Consider the following 25582-nt stretch of genomic DNA (forward strand, 5'->3'; position numbering starts at 1 on the left):
TGTATTTACAATATTATAAATTACATGGAACTAGTTTCGACCCACCTAGGGGTCATCATCAGCCATATTAAAGCATACATAAGTTTTTTGTCGAATCCTAAAACATGTTATTTTTAATTGTAATAATTTATAAAGTGAAGTGTGGTAATGGGATGAGAAATGTTAGTATGGTACAGGTGGTAGTAATTAATAATAATACGAGAAATATATATACAAAGAAGTTTGGAACAAAGTACAAGTGGTGTAAAAATCTTATACCTTAATTAAGGCCATGGCCGCTTCCTTCCAACTCCTAGGCCTTTCCTATCCCATCGTCGCCATTAGACCTATCTGTGTCGATGCGACGTATAACAACTAGCAAAAAAAATCTGGTGCCGGGCTGAGTGGCTCAGACGGTTAAGGCGCTGACCTTCTAACCCCAACTTGGCAGGTTCGATCCGGCTCAGTCCGGTGGTATTTGAAGGTGCTCAAATACGACAGCCTCGTGTCGGTAGATTTACTGGCACGTAAAAGAACTCCTGCGGGACTAAATTCCGGCACCTCGGCGTCTCCGAAGACCGTAAAAGTAGTTAGTGGGACGTAAAGCAAATAACATTAATTAAAAATTATGGTATTTACGTGAAGTTCATATGAGAATACCGTGAACAATCACGATATCCGAGAGAGGAGTGCTAATTATTTTCCGTTCCCAATTGAGGTCGAAAGCTCTTCCCTGTAATGCAGTCTGAGAGTAGTCTTAAATTCACGACAGGCTAAGGAATTGAAATCTAGTCGCTCTGCGGGAAGTTAATTATTCTAATTGATAGGCCACGGCAGAACACTGTCTCAGTACTTAATCAGTGGAGAGGGTCTAAATGGAGGAAAAGTAAGCCTTTCTATTACGCAATCCCTCTGAGATGATCTAAACTTTAGTACAGTTTTATCTTCGCTTTTAATGAGGAAACCTTCTCCGTTTGGGTCAGTCATGGTTTCTGGGTACGGAACTAGCTGTCTGTCCTGCAAGACGAAAGGACAAGTACCGGATATGGGTGTCCTAGATGACGTGATTTTATTGTGCAATTCTGGGCACATTGCCATGCCGAAACTACGGTAGTAATTGATGAGTCCATAGGTCTACTCCGGCTTCCAGACGTGTCCAGCAATCTTCAAGCCAATCTCGATGTTTGCCCTGTAGCGACAATCTCCGACCTAAAAGTTTTACGACAGATTTCAGCTGCAGTTCCGTCAGGATCGTTCCTGTATATTGGTCAGATATATTTGCGAATCGAACGAGTTGGCTGCGCCGTTGAGGCCGTCTAGCTGTGAGCTTGCATTCGGGAGATGGTGGGTCCGAATTCCACTGTCGGTAACCCTGAAGATAGTTTATCGTGGTTTCTTGTTTGCACAGCGGACTTCATTAAGGCATGAATGAAGGTGTTTCAAAAGGCCTGAAACAGTGTAATACAGGCGATCCCATCGTCGCCATAAGACCTGCATCAATAGCAGTGCATAAAACCAATATCAAAAACAAAATGAGAGACCATTTTCATGAAAATAGAATGCGTAGAATAGGCCTACGTTTTTATAACAGTGAAACGACACAAACACGTAAATTAAACATGTCTTCAGGAGGCACAAAAAGGTAAACAGTACATACTAGCACGGGCAAATGTGCGAGTAATTGTTTCTGTGCGTTAACACTGTTCAACTTCTGTCTCAGATAACCAGTCTATTGTATGTTGTAATGAACTTTTGTCATTCAGATCTCAGTTGTGAGAACATATGTATAGGGTATTCAAAATTAATGAATTATGAATCATTTGTAGACATATTGGCAGTTGTTTGTGGGTATCATAGTTCACGTAACATTTCTGACAATATTGCTAACGCAGTAATCGATATTGCAAAACTGTTTGAGATTTTTTGGTACAATATTTTACTAGTTTCAAACAATTTTCATATATAAAGCGTCTAAGTTATCGCAGTGGGTTGTAGGTTACACGCTATAGGAACAGTTACTTATGACTTATCAGGATCGTCGTGTTTACGTTGACCACGTCTCCACAATAATGTTCTTGCGGCAGTGTAGGTACTGTGCGGATATATCTTAACTCAGCAGGAAGTTGAACTTGCACTCGCCACTAATAATGTTCTTTATGGTCCCGAAATTCTGGATACATCGATGTGTAACAGAAGTGTCAGGAAGAATAAACATTTTCAAGAATTATCACCCTTTTGATTTGTCCCCTGAAACTATTGTCTCTGTCACCACCACCTGAGATATTTATGACAAAATTTATTTTTGTAAAAAAGTATTATTTCTATACATCACGCGGTTAACGTTCATAGAAGTGAGAAAAGAAGTTTTGATTTGGATTCGATTCTCAACTTCGTCATCAAATTATGAGACTTGGAAGGGGAAAGGGGTGCTGTAAGTGTTTCGAGTACCCTCTACCAGGCCAAACGTCTGGCGATTCAGCAGCTCGTAATGTGGACATTCGATGTATAACTTTTATTATTATTATTATTATTATTATTATTATTATTATTATTATTATTATTATTTCAAGGAATGTTCTTTCACTATCGCGTGCATCTTATAAGAAAAAAGACTGCTAAACAAGGAGAGTTAACGGCTTATTGTCAACGTATTGACTTTTGCCTCTGTATTCTGGGACTCATTCCTCCGTGAAGTAGGCATTTGTGGTCGAGAAAAGCCTCTTTTAGTCTATATTCTGTGGGTATTTTCCTGGATCAGTCCCTCGACTGCTACTCAATTGGCTGAAGGTTTCCCCTCAACGTTAGCACTTCAATTGGTTCTCCGCTCACGTAACGATCTCGTCAGGGTTGTCCATTTCGTGATTGGACTGATATTCGCTGCGTACAGCAGAACTTGGCTACAACGACATCCATGGGGCCAGATAAATTGTGTCGTTATAAACTAGATTCGTTGTAACCGAGATTTATGGTATCAGTCGAGAGAGTTGAAAAATTACATAGTACAACAAAACCTGAAAACGTATTCAGAACGGAGCCTCTTCAGTCTCAAGACTAGGGTAAGTGAAATCTTCCTTTTTTTAACACACAATGGTCTAAATAACTTACATTTAGCTATAGAAAGAATACTTGTGACAGATGTTACATATATATGTACCTCAATATTTACACTGAGTTAGTATATATATTTTAGCGTGTATTATTGAAACGATTATACGATTCGGTAACGAGCCAGGTTATTTCTTTGATGGTAAATTATATTGCTAAACACGAGTTCATTTCCATTGCAGTCTCTTATAAATAATGTGTTGTATTTCTCCTATTTGAAGAGCCTCTGTGGCTTCAGGTGGCAACGCGCCGGCCTCTTACCGCTGGGTTCCGTGGTTCAAATCCCGTTCACTCCATGTGAGATTTATGCTGGATAAAGCGGAGGCGGGGCAGGTTTTCTCCGGGTACTCCGGTTTTCCCTGTCATATTTCATTCCAGCAACACTCTACAATATAATTGCATTTCATCTGCCATTCATTAATCATTGCCCCAGAGGAGTGCGTCAGGTTTCGACAACCGGCACAATTCCTATCCTCGCCGCTAGATGGGGGCTTCATTCCATTCCTGACCAGGTCGAAGGGCTGGAAACAGGCTATGGATTTTCATTTTCATTTCTCCTATTTGAAGCGAGGAATGACGAACAACGAGGTAATCCGTACAGGGTCGAAACACATGCAGGATTAGAAATGTAAGCTTGCTTATGAATTTTCCGGGCCGTCGTTTGTAATGCGCATTTCAATTCTAAAGACTAAACTTGTGTAAGGAAAGTGCGCATTCGATTCGAATAAATACACCTGAAGAGACTAGCAAGTATCTTGTAGCCTGCACAAAAAGTCTGCAATGAGATTTAAATGTATGCAAGTCGCCATACGTATCGAACGGACGACGCTATCTACTCGCCAAATACGTTTGAATTCTACTACTGAAATAAAATCTAGGCTCTGTTACTGATATTAGAATATCCTATTTCTTTGCACAGTAATTAGAAAGTTATAAACATTGGATTAAATGTAATGTGATAAATGATTAGGAGCCTAAGATTTATCTCGCCTGTTACTATGAACTTTTAAAGTTTTTTAAATAAAACATTATGCTCTTTAGATGAGAAAGTCACTGAACTCGATAGCTACAGTCGCTTAAGTGTGGTGAGTATCCATTAATCGGCAGATAATGGGTTCGAACCCCACTGTTGGCAGCCATGAAGATGGTTTTCCGTGGTTTCCCATTTTCACACCAGGCAATTGCTGGGGCTGTACCTTAATTAAGGCCACGACCGCTTCCTTCCTACTCGTAGCCCTTTCCTATCCTATCGTCGCCGTAAGACCTATCGGTGTTGGTGCGACGTAAAGCAACTTGTAAAAAAAAAAAAAAAAAATGAGAAAGGGACTGTGATTGTAATGAATACTGATATAACTTATCTACTGGGTTTAGTCTAACGCGACACTGCAAAAAGATCGAATTTTCTAGATTCTCTGTCAGCTCTACCTATTAATCTCTTGCTTTTAAAGTAGCTAAAATTATGGATGTCTCCTTTACGGTTATACAGGCTGGTCGGAAACAACGTAAACCAGGTATATGAGCGTTAGAGGGTTGGTCATACTGGTAAATACATTTGAAAAAAGCAATTCGATATCGATATCTCGGGCCGTTGTCATTTTATCGGCTTCTGAAGTTAGCCAATCAGATAGCTTCGCGGGCGAATTATAAAGAGCTTTGCGAGGCGGTGTTGCCTAAACCTGCACGTGGCTTAATTTGAGAACCATGCCGAGAAAACAGCATCAAATATAAACACACCGTCGGTTACAGCCGCTGTCACCTTAACATACGCGAGATCGTGTCAGCGCGGAGGTCCGTGCTTAAATCCCTCCCCTTCGAAGATTTTTTCTTCGATTGGTGCCCTCAAGCCAGTGGAGACTTAGCAACACCGCCTCACAAAGCTCATTTGAATTCACCCGGACATGAAAGTAGCGAGAATGTTTGCTGGTACAAACAGGTGGGAACAATTGCAGGAGGGCACTCGGAATGCGGAGATAAAGGCTAAGTTAGGAATGAACTCTGCTACGGTGGGATCATGTGAGGCGAATGGAGGAGGATAGGTTACCTAAGGGAATAATGGAATCTCTTATGGAGGGTAAATAATAATAATAATCGTATGGCCTCAGCTACCGTGTGCAGACATTTCAATTTGACGGGGCATCTGGCTGTCTGCTCGTCAATTTCGACGTTCCGTTTTACTCTAGACCCACTAGATCGCAGACAGACTAAACCGGATCTATCTTGGGCGTCTATGACTGAGATTTAATGAATTTTGTCGGGTAAATACCAAATGTATCACCAGAGATCTTTTACATGCCGACATCGTACGACATGGAGTGTCGAATGGACTTTTTTCCGCCCTTCAAAAATCCGACTACCTCTGCCGGGTTTGAACCCGCTATCTTGGGATTCGGAGGCCGACACTCTACCACGGATCCACAGAGGCAGCTTATGGAGGGTAAGAGAAGTAGAGGGAGACCAAGACGACGATGGCTAGACACAGTTTCTAACGATTTAAAGATAAGAGGTATAGAACTAAATAAGACCACAGCACTAGTTGCAAATAGAGGATTGTGACGACGTTTAGTTAATTCACAGAGGCTTGCAGACTGAACGCTGAAAGGCATAACGGTCTATAATGATGATGTATGTATGATGATATTTCATTGAAATCGGGAACTTAACTGGAGGGAATTAAATATAAAAGGCGCAGTCGGTTAGACGTTGCTTTTCGATTCCGGCTCAGGTCGGTCGCATCAGAACATGTTTAACGAACTGCATGTCGTTGCGGTCATCAGCAAAATTCCTTTACATCCATTCACTGTAATCATAATGCCAAATTGTGGCTGCCGTAGGATGGAATATCAGAAAATCTGATGCCTCGCAGATGTTATTTCAACAGGGAAAAATCAAAGAGAGAGGGATTCATATCAGGGTAATATGGAGGATGTTCTAAGACTTCCCAACGCCTCCTGCGCAAAACGGCAATCATTGATTCCGTGACATGGCAACGTGCATTATCATGCAAGGCGCAGGGAACATGGACCTTACTACAGCATAGGCGGACGCAAGTGGTTGTTAAGGGTAACGGCGATAGAAAGCTGCATTGAGAGTTGCACCTTGGGGTACAGAATGACTTAAAAAGTCGTATGTCGCTGTCAACACGACCCTCACTCTGCTGGTTTTCTGTCGAATTTCCTTTGGATTCGGCGATTCTGGGTGGCACTATCCATTCGATTGCATCTTGCACGCCCGTTCTCGTGTTTCGTCAGTGGCCACAATACGCCGCAGAAATGCGTACCCTTCCTTGCGGTATATGTCGAAATGAAATACAGCATACCGGTGCTATTTGTCTGTATGGCCGTGGGATCCCAACGGGATGCAATTCTCTTCCTGTACGGTATGTTCTTCATCACGTGCTATACAGATTGCTGAGTAGTCCCAACTTCTAAGAATAATTCTCGGACAATCCATCGGTAATCTACGAAAATAGGTGTCGCACAAACTTCACCAGGTCATCGAAAATAAATCCACGGATACATTCCTATTCCAGCGGAACGAACTTGCCCATCTTGCAACAGTGCGATATTGCAATGCATCGTTCGCACAGGTTTCACGTAAGCTCTGATGACATTCAAGTGCATTCCTACCACGGAACATCTGTATTTGTATTCAGTATCACTGTTCTGTCTATGTAAACATTCGTTGGGGTGGTATAGACCACACTGTCCACTTAAGCTGCTCGCACCGACACCACCTCTCGCTGCGCCGACTGCTTCAGGCGTTCTTCCCAACTGCACAGACAACTAATGACATTCACTGCCTGCTATAGTGAATGCGCGGTGTTGTAACATCATTCCAACAGTGTTACCACTATTTTATTTACAATCCTCGTATGATAAGTTCTCAGGGCTGATATACTTAAGTCCTCATTTTTAATTACTTTGTCTTCAAAATTACCATTATCACTCTTACGTTCAGTCTCTCAGGTTAGAGACGTTAAACGCCAAGCTGTTACTTGAATATTTACGAAGGGCGTTCAATATACGAGTACAATGCAACACATTTTATTTATTGGCCAATTTCGGTTCAAAAAAAAAAAAGGAATTTTGTTTTGGACATCTTTGAATATTCCCGCTTCGTCTCTTAGAATTTCATTAATTTCCAATAGGTGGCAGCGTTATAACTAGCCTTCAAAATGGTGTCTGTAACGGAGACCAATCATTGAGTTTGTTTTGGCGGAAAACCAGGGTGTGACATATATTCATAAGCGCTTGCAAAATGTCCGCGGAGTACCGGCAATGGACAAAAGCACGGTGAGCCTTCTCCATGACAACGCAAGGCCACCCACAAGTCTGCGCACGCCACAGGAGGTCACAGAGCTTCAGTGGACTGTTCTTCCTCATCTACCCTACAGCCCGGATCTCGCGTCTTCTGACTTCCATCTGTTTGGCCCAATGAAGGATGCACTCCGCGGGAAGCACTACGTGGATGACGGGGAAGTTATCGATGCAGCGCGACGTTGACTTCGACATCGACCAGTCGAGTGGTACTATGCAGGTCCTCACATTACGGTGACGTAAGGACGTAGCGTTGAACGGAAATTATGTTGAAATAAAGAATATTGGGGAATAACATGGCGTATTGGAATCCTCTATAAAACTAACCTACTTTTAGAAAAAAAAATGCGTTTCTCATACATTGAACTCCCCTCGTAATATTAAGCTAAAATAGATGTTAGCTAATATTACAAAACAAACCAAACCAATCCAAACCCCAATGGCACTACAGCCCTTGAAGGGCCTTAGCTTACCAGGCCTGAAGATTGCGAGGTGTCGTGTGGTCAGCACGACGAATCCTTTTGGCCGTTATTGTTGGCTTCTTAGGACGGGGACGGTATCTCACCGTCAGATAGCTCCTCAATTCTAATCACGTAGGCTGAGTGGACCTCGAAACAGCCATCAAGTCCATGTAAATTCCCTGACCTGGCCGGGAATTGAACCCGAGGCCTCCGCATAAGAGGCAGGCATGCTACCCTTAGACCACGGGGCCGACTTAGGTAATATTACGCTTGAATTAAAGGTCTGATAGTGACTGATACGGTAAAGGTATTCTGCTTTAATCTTATTTCAGATGTAATGCCTCTGAAGTGCGCAGTAACCTCTGTCTTAACTGGCGAATTGGAAAGTGGATAATCATTTTAGTGCGCTTCTGAACTTCCTAATATGACTCCTCTTCAATCTGGCCTCTAACTCCAAAAGTGGCTGCTCTCTCTCTCTCTCTAGTAGTAGTAATAATAACAACCACGCCACTCCTTCGATGACGTCATAAAACTTTGTTTTAATAGACTGCCTCTCAAACCGAATAGGAGTCAAGAGTTGAATTCTAAAATCTATTTTACTGTTCCTAGACGGGATGGGACGCTTTTATTGATGACCTGTGTATAAATTGTTCACTTAAAGGTTTATTTTACGCTATTCTTTGCTAACTTTTGTTACTTATATAAATAAAACAGTAAAGTCTGTCTGATTTTCTTGCGCCAATTTAAGTTTTCGTACATTTAAGACACGTTCAGGGCAGACGGCGAAAATAAAAGATCGATTCCGTCATCAAGCAAAAACCATCGAAGATGCCTTTATGAATCTTGGTATTTAGGCTAAGCCAGGCTGCCATTTACTGCTGGGTTACATCTCACTTCAAACTTATGTACACTAAGTTACATGGAAACATGAAATGAAATTTCCTTAATATATTCCTTACTGTTGGATTTACAAACACATTTTATAAGTAAGGCATAAAATTTAATTTAGAGTACGATAATTTTTCTTTCGTACATTTTTGATAGGCATTATAGCAATATAATAATAATAATAATAATAATAATAATGATAATAATAATAATAATAATAATAATAATGCCCGCCTCTGTGGTGTAGTGGCTAGTGTGATTAGCTGCCAACCCTGGAGGACCGGGTTCGGATTCGCGGCCCTGCCACGAAATTTGAAAAGTGGTACGATGGCTGGAACGGGGTCCACTCAGTCTCGGGAGGTCAATTGAATAGAGGGGTGTTCCGATTCCACCGCAGCCATCCTCGAAGTGGTTTTCTGTGGTTTCCCAGTTTTCCACCTGGCAAACACCGGGATGGTACGTAACTTAAGGCCACGATCGCTTCCTTCCCTGTTCCTTGTCTATCCCTTCCAATCTTTCCATCCCCCTCCACAAGGTCCCTGTTCAGCATAGCAGATGAGGCCGCATGGGCGAAGGACTGGTCCTCCTTCCGAGTTGTATCCCCAACCCAAAGTCTCACGCTCCAGGACACTCCCCTGAGGCGGTAGAGACGGGATCCCTCGCTGACTCCGAGGGCAGAAACCAACCCTGGAGGGTAAACAGATTAAGAAGAAAATTATTATTATTATTATTATTATTATTATTATTATTATTATTATTATTATTATTATTATTATTATTATTTTACGTCCCACTAACTACGGTTTTCTTAAACGGCACGATACCGGAAGTTTGTACCGCATTATTTCTTTTGCGTGCCAGTAAATCTACCGACACGACGCTGGCGTATTTGAGCACCTACTAAATACAGGCGGGATCACATCCGGCAATTTGTGTCTAAATGCAAGCGCTTCAGCATGTGAAGCACTCATCATGACTTTTACAAATTCAAACATGAACTCTTGAGCGAAATGAAAAATCCCTTAATATCTCCCGTAATATTTTATTGACGAAAAAATTAACAAAGAACAAAAGAGTTTAAAATGTATTTTGCAGTACATTTCATTCTCTGAAATGTTGACAGGAAGAAGCTTTTGTTTTCCAAAAACATGCGGGCTCTGTCTAACAGAGCCGGTCTCACTAGCTTGCGGTAAGACCGTCTCAATTTACGCCGTAGCTATCGTCCCTTTAAATGATTGACAACAAAGGTTGCGTGAATGGTCAGTTTGTTTTCATTCCGCACAGTTCACTGATACCAACCAGTAATCCGTTCAGAATATAAACGCTTGCGGATTCTCATAGTTTCTGCGTTTTCTCCGCAATGACGATAAATTAAATCACAAGGACAGACCCTGAAGGTTGTCGGTTTAGACTTCCGCTCGAGCTGCTCTTCACAGGGCCTGCTATTCGTTGCCTGCTCCCGTGTCAGTAGCAACCCTTCTCTATTTATATGCGCAAATTATAGCAGAACAAAAAAAAATCTACTATGGATTTTCGAGTAACGTGACTGGATTACTACGAAGCTCAGTTCTGTCGGTTAACCCACAGTTCTATTCAGCTCATCTGTAGCCTACCTTATTAATACGTAAAACCCCTTCAACGGTGGATACGTACAGATAGTTCTCAATAATTGTAGAAGGGTGATAAACCTACTCGTAGACTAACTTTGCTGTGTTCTTTGTATATTTAGCTGATAAGTTTCTTGGGAGCTTCGCCTGTATAATCTGCTTTTCTCTCTCTCTCTCTCTCTCTCTCTCTCTCTCTAGAGTCTCATTTTTTAATTCTTCCTTCGCGAACAGGCAGAAACTATTTTTTTGGGTAGTACATCTGAATCGGACGTGCCATCATGGAATGGTGGAGATTAAAAATACCTTTCTGACCTCAGTGCAATGAGCATTTTGTCTCTCGGGGTCCAACGCATAGGCCCTATGTGTGTAATTAGTATTTCAACTACAAGTATTTGGACGTAAATGAACGTCGGAGGAGTGAATTGGTTTTACATCCCACCAAACTCCGAGATGCCGGTATTCTGTCTCACATGAGTTATTTCATGTTCCGGTAAATGTACCAACACAAGGCTAGCGTATCTGAATACCTTCAAACACTACGGGTCTGAATCGGGGTCGAGCCCGCTAACTAACTTTCAGAAAGCCAGCGATCTGCAGTCTGGTTCACTCGACCCGGTACACGTCAGGGGGATGGTAGCCAGAGCAGAATAACGGCGGTTAATTCATTAGTTGTCGGATAAATTCAGTCCTACCTATCCGGTGTTGTGCGATTATTTTGAAAGAACGGGTGGTCGCATGTATGTACAGAAACCATTATTTTTATCAATTCTGTACATGAATTCGTGGGCTTTGATACCGAAAAATGTTAGGAAAATAAATTATTAAAAATCTTATATAAATAGTCGAATCACTCTGTGGTAATAGAAGTTAAGTCATAGTTTGAAATTTTACAGGAAACCTGTAGGCCAACTATAGTTGTAGTAAGAAAATAAGTTTGAAGTATTATATTGAACAAGTCTTGTTCTTTTCTGTATTCTTGACTTAATTTGGTCATTGTGTAATCCAGTCATCATTAGACGTGAGTTACATATTGATGTGCTCTTAGTTAAATTCATTACTTTGAAAAAAAAAGTGCATTTTTATATTCTTTAAACAAACATTTTTAAAATTGTAGTTATTTATTTTTACGATACTGTGTTAGTGGATTGAACTAAGAACGATGGAGCAAAATATCAACGTACACTGTATAATATTGAAAGATTATAATAAACATCTCTTTGTAGTAGGAATTTTAATAATTGCTCTTATTATTTTTCAGATATCGTTGAAGAATACAAGCATTTAAGGCAGTTATCCTGCACAGTTGAAAGCTATGGAGGCAGGTAAGATTTCACCTCTTATATGTAGCTGTAACTCTCATGAGTGACCAGTGGCCTCGATGTCCGACTCCAGAAAATAAGTCGTCATTATTATTTCACAACTGCGTGACTAATCTTGGTTATGCATAGCTGAGTTCTGCCTTTTCTACTCAACGAATGGAAGATTGTTCACTTGGCTGAAGTTTCGCACCACGCACTCAGTGATTTCTGAAAGGGTAGTTATGTTCTCCTACTGTTGTCAGGGGAAGAACAGTTCTTCTCGCGCTGCTTTTGACTCAGTAGCCTGCTAGCTGCGTAAATACAAAACGTAGACTTGTCTCATAGGCTATAGGAGAGGGCATGTAAGTCTCTGGTAAGACCCCAACTAGAGTATGGTTCCAGTGTATGGGACCCTCACCAGGATTACTTGATTCAAGAACTGGAAAAAATCCAAAAGCAGCTGGATTTGTTCTGGGTGATTTCCGACAAAAGAGTAGCGTTAAAAAAATGTTACAAAGTTTGGGCTGGGAAGACTTGGGAGAAAGGAGACGAGCTGCTCGACTAAGTGGTATGTACCAAGCTGTCAGTGGAGAGATGGTGTGGAATGACATCAGTAGACGAATAAGTTTGAGTGGTGTAGGAAAGATCACAATATGAAGATAAAGTTAGAATTCAAGAGGACAAATTGGGGCAAATATTCGTTTATAGGAAGGGGAGTTAGGGATTGGAACAGCTTACCAAGGGAGATGTTCAATAAATTTCCAAATTTTTTGCAATCATTTAAGGAAATGTTAGGAAAACAACAGATAGGGAATCTGCCAGCTGGGCGACTGCGCTAAATACAGATCAGTAGTGATTGATTTTTGATTGATATATTTTGGGCAAAACATGCATTTTATTGGGATGACGTCAATCACTCAATCAATCGACCAATAAATGAGTCAGTCCACCACGGTGATCTGCATTTAGAGTTGTCGCCCAGGTGGCAGGTTCCCTACCAATCTGGAATGATTTAAAAGAAAATTGAAAATTTTAAAAACATATTTTTTGAATTATTCCAATCCGTAACTCCTCTTCATATAAACGAATTTTTGTCCCAGTTTGTCCTCTTCACTTCCAACTTTATCCTCGTATTGTGATATATCATTCTTTTAAAAACTCCATTCAATCTTATTCGTCTACTAATGTCATTCCACGCCATCTCTCTACCTACAGATCGGAACGTACCACTTAATCGGGCGCTTCGTGGCTTTACTCTTAAACCTTTTCAGCCCAAAGTTGGCAATATTTTCGTTAACACTGCTCTTTTGTTGGAAATTACCCATGCTGCTTTCCGTTGGACCCTTTCCGGAACTCGAATCAAGTAATCCTGGCGAGGGTCCCATACGCTGCAACCGTAATCTAATTAGGGTCTTACCCGGTCCTTTACATCCTTGCTATAACTCCTAAACGTCCACATAACCATCAGAAATGTGTAACCTTTATTTTGCAATCTCGTTAATGTGATTACTCCATTGAAAATCTTTCCACCGAGCGAGTTGGCCATGTGGTTAGGGACACGCAGCTGTGAGCTTGCATTCGGGAGATAGTAGGTTCGAATCCCACTGTCGTCAGACCTAAAGATGGTTTTCCGTGGTTTCCCATTTTTTACACCAGGAAAATGTATGGGCTGTACCTTAATTAAGGCCAAGGCCGCTTCCTTCCCACTCCTAGTCCTTTCCTATCCCGTCGTCGCGATAAGGCGTGTCTGTGTCGTTGCATCGTAAAGCAGATTGTAAAAAAAAAGTCTTTCCATATATTAACACCTAGGTACTTAGATATTCCCGTGAGGTACTTACACCCCATCAAAACGGTAACTAAAACTGAGAGGTCCTCTCCTGTGTGTGAAACTTACAATCTGACTTTTCGCCCCGTTTACCATAATACCTTTGTGTGCTGTTCATCTCACTACTCCACCACCCACCCTCCATGAGAGTAAAAAGTGCTCACTTCCTCAAATACACCGTACCTGGTCTTCAAACACCAAACGGCCTTCCTAGCACGAAGATGAAGCACTGGTTCTGGAAGACGAGGCGGTGCACGCGCCATACATGCTGCAATTAACGGTGCTATTTTATTCAAAATTAGCATCCGCACAACCACACTAAAGTAAACTCACCGTTTAACTTAAGTGGTCGTCACTGCGCAACATTATCGGTAACAGTCTCACTGTTCACAGATCAGTAACATCGGGCGTGGTCAGCACGTGGATGGGTGACCATCCAGTCCTACCACTTACCGACACATGTAAACTGCTATGTTCACTCAACAACTCAGCCATCGTCTAAAACCAACGAAGGTTTGAATTAAGCCAATTACCATATTACAGATCTCACTATCCATATTATTATTATCCAATTATAAATGTACTATGGTTATACTTATTGTTCTGAACAGACCAGATGAGGAGCGCAATAGCGCACCGGTACTGGTACTAAATCAAGCCCCCCTCGGGGGTGCCCAAACAGAAATTTGGCATCTCACTACTTCGTCGATGTCTTTTGCAGCCGCTCAAAATTCTGTAACTTGTTTATCGTATTTTATTTTATTTATTTTACTTCTTTTATATTCGTGTTCTGTCCGTTGCTACATCGAACTTTGATGACAATAGATTGTGTTTTTAAGGGTCGTCTGCAAAGGAAAGAACTACAAAACAACTCATTTATGTAATGACAGGAAATGACACGAAATTGGAGCAGGTGTGCCACTTCATGCATTAGAGATGTGATTTGAAGAAAGCTTCCTGCTTATTACATTGTGTTTCGTACGTATAGTAAGTATATGCGAAGTGATGTTGAGTACAGAACAAAAATGTCCACCTAGACACCATGGGGATCCGAACTCACAAACTTCCCACTTCGCGTCGGATGTTGTACCGATGGAGCTGTGGAGACATAGGTCATATCTGTTCTGCTAGGAAGGATCTGAGCTACAGGACTAACACTACTACCTGCATAACTGTAAACTGCTCTCGTATTGCCCGCTGTGCGCCAATTCAATGAATATTTAGTTTTCCTGAAGGTTTTGGGTTCAGTTCCTACTGGTGTCTGATTGGCCATGTTTTTCCTGTATTTAACACCTCTTCTGTACGAACTGTGCATACTCAGCACGACCTAATAAGCCGAAAGTTTATTTCAAGTACAGTGTGGCCGTGAAAACTAAATAGCCGGTCTGAATAGCTCGGATGGTAGAGCACTGGCCTTCTGAGCCCAGCGTGGCAGGTTCGATCCTGGCTCAGTCTGGTGGTAGGCCTATTTGAAGGTGCTCAAATACGTCATCCTCGTGACGGTATATTTACTGGCACGTGAAAGACCTGCTAGAAAATATTCCGGCACCTCGTCTCCATAAACCGTAAAAGTAGTTGTTGTTGTCCGTAATGGATGTCTTGTGTCGAAACGCGACCCGCACGGAACTTGGTGCACCATGCCACAACGGTGGTTTTCGAAAGATATGCTGCCCCATACACATTCTTCCTTCTCCGATGGATGTCCACCGATGTTTGTCCTTCGCAAGCCAAGAACAGAATAACAGCACGTTGGTCCTGTTTGGACACATTTAGGAATAACGTCACCATAGTTCACGTGGCCGCATTTAACACACTTACTTCGGCACGACACGACTGCAACACTGATCCCTTTGTCCACATATCCGGCTTGTATACCTGCATGGGAGTCGCGCTACGTTGCACTTCCTCTGCAGCAACGCCCTCAGACGAAAACTTCTTGATCACCTCTTATGGATTGCACCCGCGATCCCCACTTGGGTGTGGAAAATGCGATGGAAGAAGATGATTCTTTCAGAGATGTATTTTCACCATTATGTTTTAAGTGGAACCTTTATTAGCTTTGACTGTTAAAAGTATTCAGTTAATTCAACGGCTTGATTGATACGAGTATTTTTGTTCCAGTATCATTATAAAGCAAAACGGCATCTCCGAAATGGCCATTAAAGACGTTGGAGGAGTGGAAAGCGAAGGCTTCCACTATTCATAACCACAGTACAAACTGGAATAGAGTGATTATTTCTATGACCGGACGCCTTTGCCCCCAGAAATGAACCTGGTACTCATTTTTGATAGATTGAGTGAACGTCAGAATGATGTCTCTCCAAAAGTGGAAATCTTTATTTTGACGCCGTTCTGTGAGAACCTAATACACATTTACTGGCCCCGGTATTATTCCTAAAGAACAGAACACCTTGAAGGACTAGAGATGAGAAGTTAATATTCACAGGACATGTTCACTAGTATGTTCTGCAGAAACGATTCGCATTTCAGTCATCTAGGTTCAGAATGTGTCCTGTGTCCCAGTAGGCTCTGGGTCCTCCATGGGCATTGATAACTTGTTCCATGCGTGATGGCATTGACGCGTATAAGGCGCGAATAGCGTCCTGGGGTATAGCAATCCATGCTGCATTCACTTGGTTCCACAGTTCATCTTTGGTGGTTGGCATTGGGTCACAGCGCCGCACCCGTCGTTTCACCATATCCCACACATTTTCGATTGGCGACAAGTCCGGTGATCTGGCGGGCCAGGGCAACAGTCTGACATCCTGTGACAATAAGAACGTAAGTGTTCGTGCAGCAGCATGTGGTCGCGCATTGTCCTGCTGAAATATGGCGTCTGGAGTGACGTGCAGAAAGGATTTGGCTACGGGTCACAGGATGCCATTCACGTAGATCAATCTGGTCACAGTGCCCTGGACACACACACCAACTGTGATTTGTGGTTGTACCCAATAGCACTTGGATCATTGTCAAACAAACAGAACCTGGATTCGTCCGAAAACACTGTCTGGTGCCATTCGTTTTCCCAGTGACGTCGTTCCATACACCATTGCAGTCTAGCTTGTTTATGCACATTAGTCAAAGGTAGGCGGAGAAGTGGACGACACGCCGGTAACCCAGACCGTAATAAACGGTGACGGACTGTCACTCCTGATAGTGTACGATGTGTTACACTGTTCTACATTTACACCAGAGCCGAGGAGGACGCAGATCTGTCCTGCGATGCCATTCGGATGAGGTGTCGATCTTCTCGGGGGGTGTTCTTGGTGGTGCGACCAGACCCATCTCGTCGTATTTTACGGCCTTCTGTGAGCCATTCTGTACACACCCGTTACACTGCCGACACACTTCGTACCACACGAATTTCCCGGATGGATGAATCACGTTCTCTCATGTCAATAATGCGCCCTCTTAACTCACTCATTTGACGGTACGGTTCTCGCATACGTCTGCGAGGCATGCTGCACGTCTGCTCAAGTTACACTGATCCATTACCTTCGGTTTATAGCGACAACGAAATCCGCAGGCACATTTTACCAGTCGGTGGTGGTGCGCCGAGATATCGATGTTGTCCTTGAACCTGAGGTCACCGGGCGAGTTGGCCGTGCGCGTAGAGGCGCGCGGCTGTGAGCTTGCATCCGGGAGATAGTAGGTTCGAATCCCACTATCGGCAGCCCTGAAGATGGTTTTCTGTGGTTTCCCATTTTCACACCAGGCAAATGCTGGGGCTGTACCTTAATTAAGGCCACGGCCGCTTCCTTCCAACTCCTAGGCCTTTCCTATCCCATCGTCGCCATAAGACCTATCTGTGTCGGTGCGACGTAAAGCCCCTAGCAAAAAAAAAAGGGTTAAGTGAAACTCTGCATTGACTCGCATTAGTGCTCGTAGTGGTGCTTAAGCGAAACAATGAATTGACTCACATTAGGCCTCGTGCCTAGGGAGTATTTCATTTTGACGCCCTTCGTGGCCCTTGCCTTTCTTCGTCCGTTACTTCATTTTTCGAAGTGACGGATCCCTTCTTATTTCTTCCTTTTTCTCTGTCTACCCCTTGTGGGTGGGGGATGCAGACGAAGAATACAACCATGGTATCTACTGCCTGTCCTGATAGGCGACTAAAAGGGGTGACCAAGGGATGATTGTATTAGAACCATGAAACTACTTTTGATTAGTACCATCACGCGGGGAACACCATGGGTTGCCTTACTTGCAAGTAGTACCACTATATTAGGTATGAAATAGGTTTGTGATTAGTAGCAGCAGAGAGTGGGTCACTGGGTTTCCAGTACCCGTGAGTCGTACCCTTGTGAGCAACACCGTGGGCCTGCGTTGCCTGTGCTTAGTATCCACTATGTGAGGAACACCACAGGAATACCGGCGCCCGTGATTAGTACACCTAGGTGAGGAACACCATCGGTTTGCGTTGCCTGTGTGTGGTGCCATTTTGTGAGAAACACCATAGGTCTTCGTTACCTGTACGACGCCAATACTTGAGAGTAGTACCATCATATGTGGAACACCGTGAGTCTACGCTACTCTTGATTAGTACCCCAGCAAGGCAAATACCATGGTTCTCCATTACTAGCGATAAGTACCATTACCCGGGGCCGTTGACCTGTATTTTGGACGCCTTTAGACACAAGCATCCTCGATTCAGGATTATGCTTTAGAAGTGGTCTCTTGGTCAGTAATACTATTTTTTTATGGTAGTTTTTGGTAGGATCCACTGATTGTTTTAAATTCATATCCATCCATTCATTCTTCATGCCATTTTTTATTTTGGTCAGTATCCAATTAAAACTTTTAATTTGTCATTTCATTTCGTACAATCAGGGGCCGATGACCTAGATGTTAGGCCCCTTAAAACAACAAGCCTTATCATCATCATCACATTAGCCCTCGAAGTGGTAGAAAAAGGTGAACTGCTCATCTAATCGACGGGATAACGATGATTAAGAAACCTATTGTAATTTTTAGGAACAAATAATAATATATTGTCATAGTTTATTATAGTTCATATTCCTGGGAAGTTTTCATCATTGAGTGGATTTTTAAATTGTTTGTTTACAACACCATCGGCGAGTATTCTTTTCTCGTGTTCCTCTCCAGATAATCCGCCCGCTTGTTGTTAAATCACACTATTGTGACTGGCGATAGAGATGTATGATGGTGACGCGCCGTATGGGTCGGCTGTGTCGGTGATTAATAGCTAAAGAGTTGTGGGTGTTTGTGTAGGAGTTCCATTGTGTTCTGAGTGGCATTTTATGTTTCACATCAAGACTTCTTGTGAGAATATGATAAATACCAAGTGTTGTTTACTCAAAGTCATTATTATTCTGAATACTATTTGAAATAATGTGGTCGAAACCTGTTTCATTTGGAAGCTGCTTGATCTTGCGAGGGAACTGTTTATGTTGGGCCAAACCAGTTTTAATGACACTTTGTAGAATTATCAACTAAGATATCATAAACTTACAGGTAATGGTTATTATGTCGATAATATGAATTTCTTACTGCAATTTTAATTGGAACGTGGTATACTGAAGGCTTAAATTTCAATGAAATTTGGAAGGATGAAACATTAACACATCATAAGATCGCTGGACGCCTGCCGTTAGTATACAGGCTGTCCACAGCATGGCAAAATGAGTGGTTCCGAGCAGGAATCCGACAGTTTCCTCGTTTGTGCTAAGAAGTTGCATTAATAGCATGTGCACTCAACCTTACAAAAATTGACCGTCGCAGATGTTGTTTTTAGATCGTTATCTTTTTTCTGCCGCTTTTCCCACACCTGAGGAGTCGCGGGTGCTAACTGTGTCGCACATGTAGATTTGGCACTGTTTTACGGCCGGGTGCCCTTCCTGACGCCAATCCGACTTGGAGGGATTTAATCAATATTGCGTGCTTCTGTGTTATCCGAATATGAAGAGGAGACTGTTGGGATAAACACAAACGCCCAGTCCCCGAGCGAGAAGAATTAATCACACGAGATTAAAGTCCTCGGCCTTGCCGGAAATTGAACACAGGACCCTTTGAACCGAAGGCCTCAATGCTGACCAGGGAGTCTGACTAAAAGTCTCTATTTTGAAATAGGGTGAACATATTGTGCAGGCAGTGGGATTTCAAGTATCATCTATTCGGCTACCGGCTATCCACAGTTTACGAATATCCTCGCTTTTCAAGAATGTATAGAGTTAAATATTTCTTTTTCGGCCATTTTTTGTGGGGTTGAGTGTACATTTATATATTCATTTATTATAGTAAAATAATATTAGTAAAATAGGCATATAGAACGTGAAATTCTATTGGTGTTGTGAAAATCTCATTTTTGTACAGTTTTATGTAATTTTAAAATACAACTATGATTTCTACGGTGCATACATAATCTAACTGCTCTGAGAAGCGCTTCTGTTTTTTAGCAATTAATATAACACTACCGTTGATTTTACGTAAAAACTCTTCTTCCTCGCTTTGACATCGATATATCTTCGTTGTTGACGTCCTGGTTGTGAAGCTTCTGTTGCAGGTCCTGCAGGGTTAGCGGAACGCTGTTGCACTTTATTGTTGGTAGCTGTTTGTGTTTCAACATCATTGGAGCCGTAAATTTGTTGTTGCCTCATCTGTTGGGCGCAGCTGTTCTTAGGCCTTCTTCTTCTTCTTCTTATTCTTATTCTTCGTATTCTTCTTCTTCTTCTTCTTCTGCGTATTCAGGGTCTACGGCACTTTTAGCTACACAGCTTTCGTCCAGTTCGTTCACCTTCTTAAACTATGTCTCCCGCTCAGGCTGCACCTCCCCGAAGTCTGTCTCCTTCACGTGTAACTTGTTTCTGATGCGCTGATTTCGGATGTGGTCTTTCTTCGAAACTCCTGCTGACATTTTCAGCATCTTCATCTTGGTGGCACGAAGCATAAACCGGTGCAGATCTCACTATTTTCATGTAGAGATTTTATCATTAAATTTAGGATATCCTCGTTGCGCCTGAAAATACTGTTATTTGACAATGTTGACAGGAGAAATACTGACCCGCAGCTCATGTATCACAACGAAACTTCGGTAATATAGTTCATGCAAAACTGAAGCTTGGATGGCAGGACCTTTCTGGTCACAGTTCAAAGCTGAAATATTATCACATAGCGGATTTTCTAGGCTCAACGACGGTATGTTAGCTGGTCATTCACTCAAGTTTAAATGAATTCTGTCCGTTCCAAAACAAACATTTCTTTGGTTAGAGATAGGAGAAGATTATCATGTTACGAACAGAATAGTATTGTCAGCAAGTATCTTGATGTGAGAACCAAACGAGCTAGCGTGTGGTCTTTATTGTTAGTCTCATATTCAGAGATACGAGGTGTTGCATTTTAGGTGGAATCCGAATAATAGGAATGTGTTCGCCTCCGTAGCGTAATGGTTAGTGGTATTAGCTGCCATCCTCAAAGGCCTGAGTTCGTTTCCCGGTTCTAGCAGAGATTTGAAAATGACAGAAGGGATAGTAGGTAGTTACAATGCTACATGCAGCTTACCTCCATTGGGGGTGTGCCTGAAAAGAGCCTGCAACACCTCGGAACGAGGACACGGGTTTATTTTTAATAGGAATATGACTTTGCATTTCAAAAATACCTCATGCATTGACTAGTATTCGAACTGCGATCGCGTGGATGAAAAGTGTGTAACTATGCTCTGAGTGAGACTGAAAAAAGTAATCGTATGGCCTCAGCTACCGTGTGCAGACATTTCAATCTGACGCCATCTGGCTGTCTGGTCGTCCATTTCGACGTTCCGTTTTACTCTAGGCCTACTAGATGGCAGACAGAGTAAACCGGATCTCTCTTGGGCGTCTGTGGCTGAGATTTTAATGAATTTTGTCGGGTAAACACCAAATGTGTCACCAGAGATCTTTTACATGCCGACATCGTACGACATGGAATGTCGAATGGACTTTCTTCCGCCCTTCAAAAGTCCGACTACCTCTGCCGGGTTTGAACTCGCTCTCTTGGGATCCGGAGTCCAACACACTACCACTGATCCACAGAGGCAGCTACTGAGACTGAAGATGTAGTTCGTAAACCTGTAGTAGGCCTATTTGGTGCAATAAATTGTTGTTGCTGAATGGTGCCTGGTATAGATAATACAGGGGTTGGAACTTTAATAGTGACAACTATTTAATTACAACTGATACAAAAGAGATACATGTTACCAAGTTTTACTGTCCTTCAAAGTAATCACCAGCATTGTGTAAAACCCATTACCAGCGATGAGGAAGTCGTAGGGTACCTTTAGCAGCTCCTGTTGTGTTGATAGTTCGAATGGAGCGGTGTACTGCCTGGCGAATCTCTGGAACAGTTCTGAAGCGAATGCAGTTGAATGTGTCAGAGGTCGTACAGGTCTTCAAGAGGCTTGCGGGGAATCTGCATTGCCTTAAAAAAGAGTAGCACGGTGGGTAAAGGTCTTCAATGAAGAACGCCAAAATGAGGCAGACATGAGTTAGCCAGGTCGTCCTAGAGTCGGTGAAGAAATGCATGTTCTTGCCGCGTTACTGGACGCTGGTCGACACCATACGATTCGTGAGCTAGCCCGAGACACCGCATTAGCGCATACGGCTGTGCTGCACATTCTCAAGGAACACCTGGGCACAGTAGCGGCCGGCCCGTAAGGACTCTCGGACGGTGTCCTCCCTAGAGAACCAAAAGGTTTTTTTTTCTTTTCTTTCGATATTTGAAGTCAAAAAATGTACTCGAAGAACGCTAAGAAAATGACATTTCATCGTAAAACTGTAAATTCTCATCAATAAGGAAGGCTGTTGGGTAATATCAAACTTAGGTGAGTGACTTTTAGCGCGCAGTTCGCTGGTAAATGTTTTCAGGTTGAAGGTAAAAATGAAATGGCGCATGGCTTTTAGTGCCGGGAGTGACCGAGGACATGCTCGGTTCGCCAGGTGCAGGTCTTTCGATTTGACTTCCGTAGGACCTGTGCATCGTGATGAGGATGAAAAGACGATGAAGACAACACAAACACTCAGCCCCCGTGCCAGCGAAATTAACCAATGATAGTTAAAATTCCCGACCCTGCCGGGAATTGAACCCGGGATCCCTGTGACCAAAGGCCAACACGCTAATCATTTAGCCATGGAGCCGGACAGGTTGAAGGTAAGGCACGGACTCTCGAGCTTCCGTCCCAGGATATAGCGGGATATAGTGCCGGTGAGGGGTATAGATGTAAGGGGGAAGCACGTTGGTGGACGGCTTCGGCGGGACGAAGTGTGCAGCAAGAGGCTTTAAGCTCGGCAGTGTCCGTAGGAGTAAAGGCATCTTCACAAACCCCTCTACGAGCATGCGCCAGCCATGGCTGCATATAATGACATTAAATAATAATTCATGACCTTGTTTACCCTGTTTTTAATTATATTTCAAGATGAAAAATAATAATGAGTGATAATGAAATGTAACATTTGAGACCAGGAATGCCGATTCAAATTGCAAAGGTGAAGTAACGCAGACCTCTGGCTTACATCCCGCGTTTCGCGACGATTGGCAGCAGTGAGCGAGTTTGTTTTCGCATGGAAAAGTTAAATGAGTGCGGTGATACTGGTCCGTAATTGTACTATTTGTTAGTAATCTTCCTTTATGTTTGTGCTTCGTGGTGCTTATTCTGTACGCTATTAAGCTTTGAAAGTAGTGTGTGTTAATTTACCGGTGAGATTGTGATTTGGAATCGCTATTGATTGTGATATCTTCGTGATTTCTGTGTTTATTGATAATAATAATAATAATAATAATAATAATAATAATAATAATAATAATAATAATGCTGTGCTCTAGAGTTGAAACTGGTGAGTTGTTCTCACAGTGCTTAAATCTTAAATTTCTTTCCTTATTTGATTTTCATACTTATTCTAACAATGCTTACATCTTAGGGTGATTAATTATTCCTGCTTTTGAAACTGAATTCTGTGGACGCTATTTTCGAGAGTGGACGTCTTTGCGTTGACCGTAGATTAGAATTGAAAAGGCTAGGACCTCCGACATCCGATTTAAATATTACACAGTTTCAGAATCCTTCCGAAAGTAAATCGCACATCGCACAAGCATACAGACTGGTTGTGTGGATGTGAGATAAGAAATGGAGTCATTTGCTACGTGGGTTTGGCTATGAATTCTCGTGATCTCGCGTGGACATTAACTCGTGTTACGGACCTTCAATTCTTCAATGAGTTAAAAAAACAACATAAATGTAGTGAAAAGCATATAAACAATAATATTCAGTTCACGATGCTTGGTAAGGTAGATATCCAGTGCTAGTTAATAGTTAGTGCGTATAGGTTAAAAATTAAACAGTTCAATGAGGACGTATCGGAAAACCGTTACATACTCAGTAAACTTATTGAATGCATTAAGTTTTGTGAAAAATCTGAGTTCACACTGCGAGGGCACAATGAAACCAATTCATGCGATAATCCTTGAAATTTTCGTGAGTTGGGTAATATAAACGAGCTTTCAGACTCAATCTATTCCACGCGCTTTCAGTTGATATAACGAGATTTCTCTGAGACAACCAGAATAATCATTACAGTCATCCAAACTCTTTCCTCAATTCATTTTTAGAGACGAAAACAGATCTTACGCATCCTGCCCACAATTTCTATCAATGCAGTTGAGGAAATTTTCGGGACTCGTTTCTAAACGATCTCATCTAGTACGGCTGTCCGTTTGGAAGATTTGGAGAAAACTTGCAAATCCTTCTAAACTGCTATTTTTAAAACCTTTCAATTGTTTGTTGGGCTGCACAGCGCTCGATAATCAGGTTCAATTGATGGGCGTAACAATGAACAAAGTGCCCATTTTTGTACACGACCTATTTTTTGCCTCTACACCTGTGTGTTGCCCGCTTATCACATTCGCACCATCATAGCTCTGAGCTATTACTTTTCCAAGGGACTTATTTACCTCCAGTTAATGTTGCTCAGCAAATAAAGCTTGACTAAATCCGTATTTACGTAATTTTCACATCAGATCCTCATTGATGGTATAATTTAAATGTAATCATAAATTATTGTATACCCAAATGGCGAAAACAGCTGATAAGGCGCAGCCTTAAGATCTCAGTTTGCTTTTCTCTTTTCTGTCAAAGTAGTCAAGAAAGAGGTGTGTGAAAAAGTACTTTGCCACCCCCACCCCGACGTAACAGTCCACCGGCCGCCACTGCCTGGGATTGAGAAAAATCGTTGAAAGCTTTTACCCACTTTGCCACTGTTTTGTAAGACAATGCAAATTCCCCGCACGCCTCTTGAAGACCTTGATGACAGTGTCGTGCTGTACGACCTCTGGCTAATTCAATTGCATTCGCTTCAGAACTCTTCCAGAGATCCGTCAGGCAGTGGACCGCTCCATTCAAAGTATCAATACAACAGGCGCTGTTAAAGGTATCCTACGACTTCCGCATCGCTGGTAACTTATACGCAATGCTGGTGACTACTTTGAAATACAGTAAAACTTGATAATAGGTTTATCTTTAGTATCAGCATTTAGTTTGACACATTTTAGACTGCCTGCCTGTCAGTTTTGACCTTTCGCTTTTCCGCTACTAGATACCAGAGAAAACAGTGCCATCCCACAAAATTAAAATAATTACATCATAGGTACCGTCCAGTAGAATTCTGCTCTCGTTGCTAAACGGAAGCACAATCGGGATGTCGAAATTAGTAGTCGGGCCGCATTGATAGCACCTCTTCAGAAGGCCTGCAACTCGGTTGGTGAGACTACTCGATTATTAGATTTTTTTTCGTTTACTAATTGCTTTACGTCGCACCGACACAGATAGGTCTTATGGCGACAATGGGATACGAGAGGGCTAGAAGTGGAAAGGCCAGGCGAGTTGGCAGTGCGGTTAGGGGCACTCAGCTGTCAGCTTCCATCCGGGAGATAGTGGTTTCGAGCCCCTACTGTGGGCAGCCCTGAAGATGGTTTTCCGTGGCTTCCCATTTTCACACCAGGCAAATGATGAAGCTGTACTTTAAATAAGACCACGGCCGCTTCCTTCCCACTCCTAGGTTTTCCTATCCTATCGTCGCCATAAGACCTATCTGTGTCAGTGCGACGTAAAGCCAATTCT

The 25582-nt window shown here is 42.4% G+C and overlaps 1 protein-coding gene across 1 annotated transcript in view; it reads left to right on the forward strand.

Annotated features, from left to right (window-relative positions):
* LOC136872711 (neuronal calcium sensor 2) overlaps positions 1-25582 on the forward strand; it is a 1371956-nt gene that overhangs the window by 832159 nt on the left and 514215 nt on the right. The window contains exon 6 of the mRNA XM_068227282.1: positions 11615-11678. The gene's annotated coding sequence lies outside the window, so the exon portion shown is untranslated. The remainder of the gene's footprint in view (positions 1-11614; positions 11679-25582) is intronic.

This window comes from Anabrus simplex, chromosome 4 (genome assembly GCF_040414725.1).
Source record: "Anabrus simplex isolate iqAnaSimp1 chromosome 4, ASM4041472v1, whole genome shotgun sequence".
Taxonomy (NCBI): Eukaryota; Metazoa; Arthropoda; class Insecta; order Orthoptera; family Tettigoniidae; genus Anabrus; species Anabrus simplex.